This window comes from Sciurus carolinensis, chromosome 3, assembly GCF_902686445.1.
Source record: "Sciurus carolinensis chromosome 3, mSciCar1.2, whole genome shotgun sequence".
Taxonomy (NCBI): domain Eukaryota; kingdom Metazoa; phylum Chordata; class Mammalia; order Rodentia; family Sciuridae; genus Sciurus; species Sciurus carolinensis.
Window position 1 is genome coordinate 149,150,688 of NC_062215.1, and position 13,062 is coordinate 149,163,749.

The window sequence follows — 13,062 nt, forward strand, 5'->3', positions numbered from 1 at the left end:
GAACACTGGAGCCATGCTCTTTGGATCCTCCAGTGACCAGAATCATGAGCTAAATAAACCTCTTTTCTTCATAAGGTACCCTTCTCAGGTATTGTGTCATGGCAACAGAAAATGGACTAATACAGAGATGTAACATTAGTGGCTAGAAATTGATGGAGAAAGGAGGTATTATCAGGAGGGGAGAAAAATGAGAGTCATTCTATGTGAAAAAGTTAAGAGCGTTCTGAGACTGAGTAGCCTACAGAGAAAAACTTTAGAAGGGTATAAACTCAGAAAGGCCACGATTTTGTTGACAGTTGTCATTGGAGCAACTTTCATAGAAAAACATTATGGATTAAAGAGAGTGAGTGATAAGAAAGCAAAAATAAGGAAATTCTTTCAGAAATTCCTTCATGAAAGGATAGAAAATGTGGGATACTAGCTACAGAGTGGAAAGAATGGGAGGTTTCTTATTTTCTTTAGCATAGGAAGGCTATGCATTTTTATGGGCTGAAGAAAAAAAAAAGGAGTTGAAGCATCAGTGAATAGTCTAAATAAACAGGAGGTTTATTTAGACCTTATTTAAAACCTTGGGGGTTTTGCTGGCTTTAGCCAAGACCTCTTTCCCCCAAATGTCCACATAGACAGCTCCCTAGCCTACAGCAAGGCTTTGTCCCTGTCACCTGTCAGTGAAGCCAGTCACAGTCACATTAAGGGGCCACCTTCCTGCACATCGATCCCCTTACCCTGCTCTATGCTTGTAAAACATGTTATCCCTTGATTTCATACTCCATAACTTATAATTTCCTTTTTATGACATATATTGTTTCTTTCTCCCCTACTAAATGCAAGTTCCAGAAGGACAGGAATCTTTTTTTAGTCACTGATGCATCTTGATCAGTGCCTTGCACATAGTAGGTCCTCAACAAAAGTCTTTTGAATGATTGAAATGCCTTTCCCATGAATTCAGGCAGCCCAGCATTCCCTTTCTCCCTCATCATGTTCTGTTCATTCTGGGTTTTTTCCATATATGAGACACCCAGGTTTTATGTTTACTGTATGTTCTCCCTTCCCCTCCATGGGAGCCCCGTGGGAGCAAGGATTTTGACACATTTTACTCACTGATGTATGCTAAGCACGTGGAATTGTGCACGATGCACAGTCATGTTTACAAAATATTTATGAAGCAAATAAATCAGTAAAGATTCAGAAATTGAAAGAAATGAGACTAAGAGTCTCCGTTTGCCTGTGAGAGGGTAAGAGAGGTGTGTCCTCTGAGATGAGAGAAAAGGAAAAAATACACAAATAAAGATATTAAGAAGTTGCTAGGCAGGTGTGCAGGATTGGGAGCCAGATAGATGACTTCTGTTCAGATCTGGCTCTGCCACTTACCAATTGCCTGACTTTGGGCAAATTACTTCTCTGTGCTTTTATTAGCACCTGTCTCAGAGATTTGCTTATGAGGTTTAAATGAGTTAATACATTTAAAACATTCTACATTTTGAGACAGGGTCTCTCTAAGTGACTGATCTGTCCTCAAACTCATGATCCTCCTGCCTCAGGTTCCAGAGTAGCAGGGATTATGGATATGCCCCATCTCACTGAGCTTCATTTAGTGTCTGGTACATATTAAGTACTACAAAAATTAGCTAGTAGTAGTTCAGGTGGCGGTGATAAGATATCAAATTAGGTTCCAGAGTTAGATTGGGTCTGGGAGTGACAAGGGAAAGGTAGATGATGACTCCTGATTCTGTTTGTTTGTGACTGAGGTTCTCTTGGTGAGCCTGTCTAGTTATGGTTGCGGGCAGGCACTTTTCTAAGGAGTGTACTTGGGTTTCATTGACCTCCTAGTCAAACGAACAGATTCAAAATTGAAGATCAGTGTTTAAAAATACAGATACTGTTCTCTTCAGACACATTTCAATTCCTTATATGAAATGTAATAATGGCGCTGATTTTTTTCATTCCTGATTCTTTTGGGGTTGCATTATTATGTTTAAACAATGTTTGAGAAAAGATCTGGAGGATTCAAGGCAGGAGACACAAAAAGCCAAGCTAACAGCATTAACAGAGCCCACGACAATGGCTGCAATGGGCCTCACAGTTCTGGAAAAGACAATTCCCCAAAAGGGTGGCTGGGGAAGGCAGATAAAAGACCCAAGTTGGGTCATGTGACAGGTGTCACTTGAGTAAGATACTGGGGCCAGAGATAAAAGCCCACTCCTTCTGGTCACATGACACAGCTTCATTACGCTCCCAGTGGGGGGTTAGAGAGTCTGGATGCCATTTTTACTTATTTATTTATTTGTGTTTTTTCCCCTTATTCTGTGATAATGAGAAAATGTTTAAACTCCCATCTCTGTGTTTAAACATTTCTTCCTGCTGACAGCAGCGGGATACCCCTTGATCAACTGTCAGATTGGAAAGTGCAATTTTTCTGGAAAGTAAACAGCATGTTAGCTGGTTGGAAATAATTTTCTGTTTATTGGTAGCTGTTAGCCTAGGAGTGATGGAGCCCTGTGACAGCACTTGTCAAGTGGAGAATAAGAAACAAGTTTGGAAACACCTTTAAGATGTGGCTCTGACAATGGGGCCTTGCTATTTTTTTTGATAGAAATGTACTCTAAAAAAGTTAAATTAAACCTGGCAAAAAAACTTTTCCAGTGTCACCAGCTCTTGGAGATCTTGTGGCAAAAGTGACACAGAATTACAGGTTAACTCTTGGAATGCAGGAGCCGGAAGGGTACTTGGCGGTCACCAAAGTCAACCCCTAATTTCATTTTGAGGAAACTGAGGCTCAGATGAATACCCTGGGCTCCTGTCACAAGTAAAAGGAAAGCATAAAACTATCCATGTAACAGAGAAATAAGGTTTTATTTCCTTTTAAAATTCATGGGTGAAGATCAATGGTGGAGGCAGTTTAAACATTTTTGATCTAAGTTTGATACTTTACAATTTTTAAGTTATACAGAGAGAAAGAGGTGATTTTTTTGTGTGTATACATATATCTGTATGTACATATACTTATAGATGAATTTATATGTATAAAGATACTACCATTTTTGCAGTGGTGAAAAGACATCATCATAGTTTTTTATTGATTAAACAAGTCATCAGAAGAGAAAGTGGTTCTAATAGAAGAAGTACATATTCTCAAGCTATAGACAGTTGTCAGTCCACATCTATCTTGAATTAGGGTAAATCTGAGGTCCTGATTGGTTCAGCAAATGGACTGAAACATCAACGTTTGCTACCTTTCCTTGAGATCAACTCATGGTACCTTCTTTCTGTTATTTCCAGAATCAGTAGAGCTCCTATAGCTCATCCCACATATGTCTGACTTAGGAATACATAGGCATGACCCAGAGCAAACCGGATTTAGGTTCTGTCACTTGCTGGCCTTCTTTTTCTAATCTTTAAAATAGGGTTGATAAAACCTACCTTGTAAAGCACGTGTAGCACCCAGCTGCATGGCTGACACGGACTAGGCACTAAATAAATCACATTCCTTATTATAATAACAGGCCAAACTAACAGAAAGAAAGCTAAACTGAACAACACTTCTGTTTATACATCTGTCTCCTCTTCAGAGTGTGAACTCAAAGGCGAAAACTGTCTTATTTATCTGTGTGTTCCCTGGGGCAGGAACACAGTAGGCATTCATTAATGAGTTCAGTCACTCATTCAACAAGCATTTATTAAGTTAGTGAATGAAATGAGTAATATCGGCGTTAGAAGGGTGGTTTGCTGTTGGAGCGATACGTGGCACATACGTGGTAGCTAGAAGGAGTGTCAAAAGTCATCTTTAAAGGTTCTCCCAGGTGAGGAGATGGAGACAACCAGTCAAGATAGCCACTTTAATTTTGACATTTAATAAAGAATTTCTGGGTTACAGGTTGATGCTGACCAAGTAGGAAAGCAAGTCCCCTCGGCAGTGATCTGTTGGGGAAGGGTTACCTTGATAGGAAGCACCTGGTTGGTATGTAATGAGAAATTGGGAGATTGAGAAAAATGTTAGAAAAAAATCCCTGGAGGCAACTTTGAATATTTTCCATTCTGGATTTTATAGTTCCTCTCATGGGAAACAAAGCACCTTCTACTCAATATGCATTTAAATTTATGTCACCATCCTTTCACAAGGCAGGCAGAAACCCGACTCAGGTCATTTAATAGGTAAAAGCTTGTAGCGGATGTAACCATGTATATAAGTTGCTTTTTAAAAATGAATCACCTCAACAGACATGAGCACGAGATCGGAGTCATTTCCAGGAGGTCTAAAAGCTATGGCAGGACAGCTTGGCATGGAGTCTTCCAGAGATTGAAGGAAGAGAAATGAATGTGTAGAAGAAATGGAATGGATGAGTACTCCAACCAGAGATAAATACCGTGAGGTTTTCCTCTGTCCGCGGACTTCACCTGACAGTGTGAGAAAGCACTATCGGGGCGGGTCCCAGGCCACATGGGGTTGGCAGGCAGCCCCCAGCCCCAGCCCCAGCCCCAGCCCAGATAGCCGTCCACTCTCCAGGAACATATGTTCGGGAAGTGTGTGATCAGAGCATCAACGTGTGGGCTGAGGAGGAGCACTAAGTGGTTTTGTCTGTCACCTCCTCCACCCCAGCTGGAATTCGGCCACAATCTGATGGAAACACTTTGCCTGCCTTCAGAGAATTCTCCCCTATCAGTGAGGCTGTTCTTCATACAAGGTTATCGCCAAAGGCTTTCACAGCAGGGCACTGCTATCGCCTGGGGGCCGCGGGGGCCTTAAGAGCAGGTGGTAGGCCACCAAAGCCATGTGGCACGTTGGGTTATTGAGGTCAGCCCATTTCCTGAGGACATTGCTCCCACAGTGCCGTGGGCCACGTGACAGGTGCGGAGGGGGTTCAAACTCAAATCAACCCATGGAGCTCTGGTATCCACACTGGAAACCCTGATCCTGCCACAGAGGACTGATGGGCTTCCGGAACAGCTGTGTGGAAGGGGATAAGGGCGCCAGCTTGCAAGTCAAGTGCTGGGTTCAAATCCCAATGCCATAGCTTCCTACCTGAGTGCCTTTGAGCAGGTTACTCAACTCGACGAGGCCTCCTTTTCCTTATTTGTAAAACTGGGTCCACTAATAGGACCTGCCTCTGAGGGAGTTATCGTAAGCTTGAAAGGGTCTGACCCACCATGAGTGTTCAATAAATGACAGTTACTAGAATTTTCATATCCTTCACAAATGCAATCAATAGTATGAATTTGTTCCCACAGAGGTGTGAACAGGCATATGTGTTTGTGGGACCACAACGTGACGATGAAGGAAATCAACAGCCACTATGTACTGAGCACCTACTATGTGCCATCTAGTAGACCTGGTGCTTTATATACATGACTTAATGTTTTAATACATGACCTTATTTATTCCCTCTAGCCATCTTGTGAGGCATCATAGCCCTCCTGTTCAGAGGAAGACAATGAATCTCAGAAAGTTTAGTGACTCGCTTGAAGTCACACAGCTCATAAAGGGTGAAGCTGAATGGCACAGTGCCTCTCTGAAGTAACAGACTTTTAAAAAGAAATAAATTCCTAATATTGCTACTTAAATGTGTACTGTCTTTTGAAGAAAGCGTTTTGAAAACTGCCAGTTCAGGCTGTCGATGCCATTGTTGTTCCCACTTTTAGGCCCGTACACAAACCTCCTGAGAAAGCTAATCTAATTCAATTTTATCAACCTCATCTTTTAATCTAAAAGGTATTACTTAACTTGATTTTGCACCTTATTCCCCAGACTTTGATCTGAATAAATTTTGACTATTGTTAAAAATCAAATCCACCTTTAAAAGATAAATATTTGCCCTCATCATGTTACTCCAAAGAATTCACTGCAGTGTCTGAAAAGAAATGATCCAGAGGATTTTTAACAGCATCTTTGGGATAAGTGATTCGTCTTCCAAGGACATTGCTTTGAAGGGGAGACTCATGTGGGATGCATACGCTCTGGTATGTTTATTTAAAACATACCTTAAATTTCCTTCCATAGATTCACAAGTAACTTCCCCGGATGCCCCAGACACTCAGCTTTGCTCAGGCAGGGGAAATTGATGAGGTCACCAAGTCCTTTTGAATTGTGTCTTCCCTGGACTTTTAAACTTTTATTCAGAGGTTTATAAACATGAGCAAAAGACTCCACTGAGAAAAGGGATCCCACCGAAACAGAGACACCCCCACACTACACACTGATCCATCTCAGTTCTGCAAGACTGAGCCCTAAGCCAGATATGATAGTTAGAGAGACAGTTTGGGGCTCTGAAGACACAAATTTGAGTACTGAGTACAACATTTTTCATGCAACTACCCTAAGCATAATTTATATGCCTCCCACTTGCTGGATACCTGGTGTGGCATCTGAGCCCAGAGAGAGCCAGACACTTGTAACGAAACGCTGTCAATTTTTCCATGTGTTTTCTTTTATGTGGTCTGACATTTGATAATCGATTTAATGTCAGACTTATGGGACTACCATTCCTTAGCCTTTCTCAGCCCCCAACACTTGATGAATCAGCCGGCAATCATAACCCCAGCCCAGGGACATTCTCACTGGGCTGAATCATTACATCAGACTCCATTTAAGTGCTTCTCTGCCAGTTTGCTCAAATCTCAGAGCTTCTACTTTCTGCAGTAACATGAACTTGTCACTTTTGATTCTGCCTACATCAATGACCACTGCCTCCCAAACTACCTCCTTCCCATACTCAGCTTCCCAGGGATCCACAACCCTGAAATATCCCATATGAAAAAATGTTTATATGTTGTACTTGTCCAAGAGAGTCCACCTTCACTTTTTGGTCCAGTTCCCATTTGCCTTATTAATTGAACAGTAAAACTTTGATTAGTGTGGTGGGCAGGATCAAGGTCCCTAAAGATGCCCATGTCCTAATCCCAGGAACCGATCACTGTGTTCCATTGCATGACAAGAGGGACTGAAGATCGCAGACATATTATGATTGCTAGTCATCTGACCTTAACAAACGGAGAGTACCCTAGATTAACCTGGTGTGCCCAGGGTTATCACAGGGTCCTTAGAAGTGTCAGAAGGAGGCAGAAAAGGAAGGCAGAGTACCGTGATGGAGAACTGGACCTGCTATTGCAGGCTCTGAAGATAAAGGAAGGCCATGAGCCAAGGAATATGGACAGCCTCTAGAAGTTGGAAAGGGCAGGGAAACAGATTCTCCCCCACAGCCTCCAAAGTAAAACAAAACCCTTCCGAGACATCGATTTCAGAGACACTCATTTTAGACTTAAAACTTCAAAATTCTAAGATAATAGCTGTTGTTTTAAACCACTAGATTTATTTTTATCATAGCAGTGAGTGGAAAAAAATGGGTTAGCTAAGACTAAACAACCAGAAAACATAATTCATTGACACTTTTCCTGCGTATCACTTTTGAGAGAAATAATCAATTCTCAAGAAAAAGTTAAATCAGCAATTTATTTTTTTTTAATATTCTTTAGTTGTAGATGGATACAATAGCTTTATTTATTTATTTTTATGTGGTGCTGAGGATCAAACTCAGTGCCTCAGTCATGCCAGGCAAGTGCTCTACCACTGAGTCCCAGCCCCAGCAAGTAACTTTTAAACAAGATCTTAGGTTGAGCTCTCCTGAAACAGACGACAGCAAGTCGAGTGCCACAGGCTTACTGGGGAAAGATCTCAGGTGAGGAAAGCTGGACCTGCGGATGCTGGCCTATCATGTGGTCACCATCTAAGGACTTAGCCCATCATCTAGGCAACTCTAGACTTGGAACCTCCCTTCAAAATTGTGCCAAACTGTGGCAAAGGACCCAGAACTTCATATCTATACCATCCATTTTGGGAGGGAGTATAATTTTCGGTGGGCAGTTCCTGATGGCTGAGAGCAAGGCCCAGCTAGGAACACACCGTGAGTCATCAGCAGTGGATGGTCCAGCATTCACTGTAAGCAACTAATATTTCTAGGTGTGCACCTGAGACCAATATATTATGTATTCCATTTTGACTTGATATGACAGATAAGAAGAACTGTTATTAGCTTAGTGCTTCCTATGTAGCAGATTTTATGTTAAGAACCTTGCAATCACCATCTCTAGTCCTAGTAAAGTAACTATTATTAGGTCCATTTTATAGATGTGAACACTAAGGCTCAGAAAGTCTGACTGGTAAAGCCATTTTTCCCAGGCCACCCAGCTAGTGAAGTGGCAGAGTCGGGTTTGGACATCAAAGGCAGTCCACTTCATCCACAGCTCACCACAGAGCACATGAAATGCATCCTCAGGAAAAGAACTAATATCCACAAACATCAATCTGACACTGAGAGATTCTTGGTCCACAAAGAAAGATAAGATTATATTTGGTGAACTCAGCTTCCTAAATAGGAAAAGAGGCCCAAGACCAATTGATAAGACATTAAACAAGGGTTGAAATGAAAAAGAACTTCTGGTGGCCAGAGGGTTGAATAGATTAAGGTTTGTACCACATGCTGTAAATCAAAGTTAATTACATTTTTACTACACAGTGTGCATGGTGAAGTGGGTCATAATTTTTACTTATGCCTCAGTGTTCTCTTTCTGGATGGAGGCTCCTAAGGGAAAAGTGTCAAGACATTCTAACTTTCCTTGTATGGCCCCTAACCCTGCGTCAACCCAGGACAGCACCTAATAAATACCATTCGATGATTTTCTGCCCTCACATTCATGGCCTCAGACCCCAACCAAAGGCCTGCAGTGCAATACCGCTCACCGTAGTGCTCTCCCTGCGGGCTGAGTCCAGAAAATATGGTGCTCTGGAAAACACCGTAAAAGCTCTCCTCTTTAATAAGGATCCTGGTGTCCCATGATGGATGCAATAAAATCTCAGACCGGCTGGTGTGTTCATTGTCGTGTGGGCCCATTAACAGCGTCTGGGGTCCCGTGGTAACATACTTCATATCCAAAGTGCAAAAGCGAAAGCATTTATTATAAATAACACCAGGTCACCCCGGAGTAAACACAGCTGTGCCCTCGTGGTGTCTTGTCAGTGGTGCTCCCTCAGTAGATTAAAGAAATCCATGTTTTATGGGGCCATCACTTATTCTGTATATACACAGAAGGCTGCTTCGCTATCCACTCAAAGCCCGCTGCATATAATGTTTCAGGCCTGGGAATTGCATGGAGCGGAGATGCTTTGCTAAAACACTTCTTCTTACATGTTTTAATATTTTCAAAAAGGGTTGAGGGTCAGTTTCTGTTTATTCCTAAATGATTTACACCACAGTTTGGGACCTGCCCAACTTGTACCTGCCCTTCAGATTCCCCAGACTCCTCTGCCTGCCCGCCTCCCCACGCCCTCCCTGCAGCTGGCCAGTGGAGTGAGGGTGGCACCTTATCTATGAAGGTTTGGGACTTGGCTCTGTCATCCACTAGCTGTGGGGCTTGGGGTTCTTCCATTAACTCATAAGCCTTATTTTTCTCATTCTTACATAGGAGAAAATGAGCTCTGCTTTCTGGACTTGTGCTGAGTTAGATGGGTAGTCCCCAGATTAAGAGTGGGAAGGGAGTGGTTGTACAGAGTAAGATCCAGTAAGCTGCTGGAAAAAAAAAATTAGAGTATACATTAATATTATTGCATTTACATAATACTATGTAAACATTAACACATGAATTTTTATTAAGTATATAAATGTATAATTAGGCAAACATTACTTATTTTTTATATATGCACATGTAGGGGTGTGTGTGTGTGTGTGTGTGTTAACAGTCAGTCCTGGCCGGGCATGGTGGCACACACCTGTAATCCCAACTACTTAGGAGGTTGAGTTAGGACAATGGCAAGTTCAAGGCCAGCCTCAGTAACTTAGACCCTGACTCCAAAGCATAATAAAAAGAGTTAGGGATGTAGCTCAGTGGTACAGCTCTTGCTTAGCATGTACGAGGCCTGGGTTCAGACCCCAGTGTCACAAAAAATAATTTTTTTAATCACATCTCTACTGAAAATGTACAGACTTTTTTCATATTTATTCTGTCAACAATATAGTGTAACAATGATTTACATAGCACTTACATTGTATTAGTGTTACGGTTTGGATGTGAGGTGTCCCCCAAAAGCTCACATGTGAGACAATGCAGGAAGTTTCAGAGGAGAAATGATTGGGTTGTAAGAGTCTTAACCCAATTGGTGAATTAATCCCTGGTGGGATTAATTGAAGTGGTAGGGCGTGGCTGGAGAAGATTGAAATTGGGGTGTGGTTTTGGGGGTATATATTTTGTATCTGGAGAGTGGAGACTCTCTGCTTTCTGATTACCATAATGTAAGCTGGTTCCCCCTGCCACACTCTTCCGCCATGATGTTCTGCCTCACCTGGAATGGAGCCAGCCTTCTATGTACTAAGACCTCTGAAACCATGAGCCCTCATATAAACCTTTTCTCCTCTATAATTGTGCTGGTCAGATCATTTAGTCATAGCAACGAAAAAGCTGAATAAAACAATTAGGTATTATAAGTAATCAAGAGATGATTTAAAGCATATAGGAGGATAAACATAGGTTATATGATAATACTATGCCATTTCATATAAGGAACTTGAGCATCTGCAGTTCTAGGAAACCGCAGGGGTCCTGGAACCAAACCCCAGCAAATTCCAAGACATCATGGTATACCTAAAGCCTTTGCATAATTCTAATTATATATAATTAGTGCAGTAGTACATACATCATTTATAGGTAAAAACTGTGCATAGATGGCAGTGAGCTGGAAGACCCAAGGAGGTGGGGGAGAGCTGCAGATACACGCCACAGTCTCTGGAGGGGAACAATGGCCATGTGGCAGTTTTCTCATGAGGGTTACCGCTTTAACAACCACTTTTTCCCCATCGGTGGGAACTAGACCCAGAGACACTGAACCTTTCATTATTTTCTCTAACTTCTACACACTGAGATGCTCAAGAATGTTCCTCAGCAGAGAAGAGGGTGACCCTGAGTCAGAGGGAAGAGACATCCCTCCTGTGTGCGTGATGTGTCTCTGTTCCAGACAACAATTGGATTTTTGTTCAAAAGCTGCTACTAGAATGAAACCAGACTCTTGAAGGTTCTGTTTGTACATGAACTTGGTGGCTGCTTCTCAGTTCCAAAAAGGCGAGGGGGTAGGCTACGTAACTTGCTAAAATAATGCAGTTTTCCTGTCACAAGTTCAGGAACCCCGAGTGTTCCTCTTGTGTTTCAAGGGCCTGCTGTGCCTCAGGCATGTTGTTCGGCCCTGAGAATTCATAAATCTCCACGGTATCAACCCTGCCCTTGAGGCGCTCACCCTGGAGTGAGGGAGATGGACCAGACAACACAGAATCTTGGGCCAAGTGCGGGTGGTGAGGCGGGTGTAGCCCAGAGGCTCTCCTTTCCCAAGAAGTGAGCTGAATTCTGCCAGGTAAGGAGTCGGGTGGGCGGGAACAAGGCACGGAGGCCAGAATCCCCTCATCTGTGAAGGCACGGAAGTGTGGCAGAGCGTGGGATGATGCGGAGTGGCGGGGGAAATGTCAGGAGATGACCTAGGAAGTGAAGCAGAGACAGCTTGGGAGGAGTGGTATCTGTACTGCTTTATCTCAGAGTCTATTTTAGAACATTTCCAGCTCCTCCCCACAAATAAACCTCACAGTCCTTAGCTATCTCTCGCTCATCTCCTTCCCTTTCCGTCTTTCGCAACCACTAATCTACTTTCTGTCTTCATAGATTTGCCTGTTCTGGAAACTTCTCATAAACAAAATATTACAGTTTGTACTCTTTCATATCTGGCTTCTTTCATTTGGCGTGCTTTCAAGAGTCAGTCATGTAGTAAAATGCATTAGTCCTTTATTACTTTTTATGGCTAAATAATGTTCCATTGTATGGATGTATAATTGTTATTAACCCATTTGTCAGTTGATGAATATTTGGGTTGTTTCCACTTTGGGACTATGAATAACATGGTCCACACTTTTGGAACAATGTATGCTTTTCTTTCTCTTGGGTATATATCTAGGAGTAAATTCACTGAATCATAGGGTGTACCTGTATTTAACATTTTGAGTAACTGCCAGTTTCCTAAGCAGTAGCATCATTTTACATTTCTACCCTCAGTGTATGAGGAACTGATTTTTTTTTTGCGGTGCTGGGGAATCGAACCCAGGACCCCGTGCTTGCAAGGCAAGCACTCTACCTACTGAGCAATATCCCCAGCCCGTAACTGACTCATTTTAACCCCAAATTTACCTTAAGTCCTATATGAATTCTCCTTAGGATTGGCTCTTGACCTTCACTCTTGAGGGAAGAACTAGGAAGTGGTTTCAGTGGTGGCCTTTACTTTTAGCCCTGTCTGGAACTTGTTTTAGAATATCTAGGCCACCCCCTTTCTTTCAGGCAGTCTCAGCCTCAGGGACACTGGAATGTATGTGCATTTTCCTATTTTGTAGGAGTGTTTTGAGGAGAGAAATTCTTTGGGATCCTTGGAACGGAAGTGCACAGTTTTATGAGGTCTGTTGGTGGTAGTTGCCACAACAAAACAAACAGCCATAATACTTAAAATTATTGAGTGTTAGCCCTGGAAGGAATAGCAGAGACCATCTAGTCCCACGTGGGCCATGAGCAGCAGCTTACAGGACATATGCTCAATTGTAGGTGCTTGGGATGATGGAGCCCTGTCCAGTCTCAGGAAAAGAACTGTGACTGATTAGCAATGTCCACCATGGTGACAGGAGAGCATCCGTGGTGGCACATCTGCTACCTATTTGCACTCCCTGATTGAAGCCAGCTATGGAATCACTGAGGAAGCAGGTGAGGAGGCATCCAAGGTCACACAGCTGGCTAATGACAGAGATGGAAAAGAATCAGCTCAATGTTTCTTCCTGGGCACCATACTGCCCCTGGTTCTGAGAAGTACTTCATGAAATCACCTGTTTGGGGACAATTATGGGGTTACCTGGTCAGATGATCCATTTCTATCTTTCTATGTTCAGATAATTCTCATCAATGCATAGGGGACTCACTCCACCAGGGTAACTGGTTAATGATTACAAAGACTTGGTAAATGCTAACTAATAAAGAGGAGTCATGCCCACCTGCTGCACC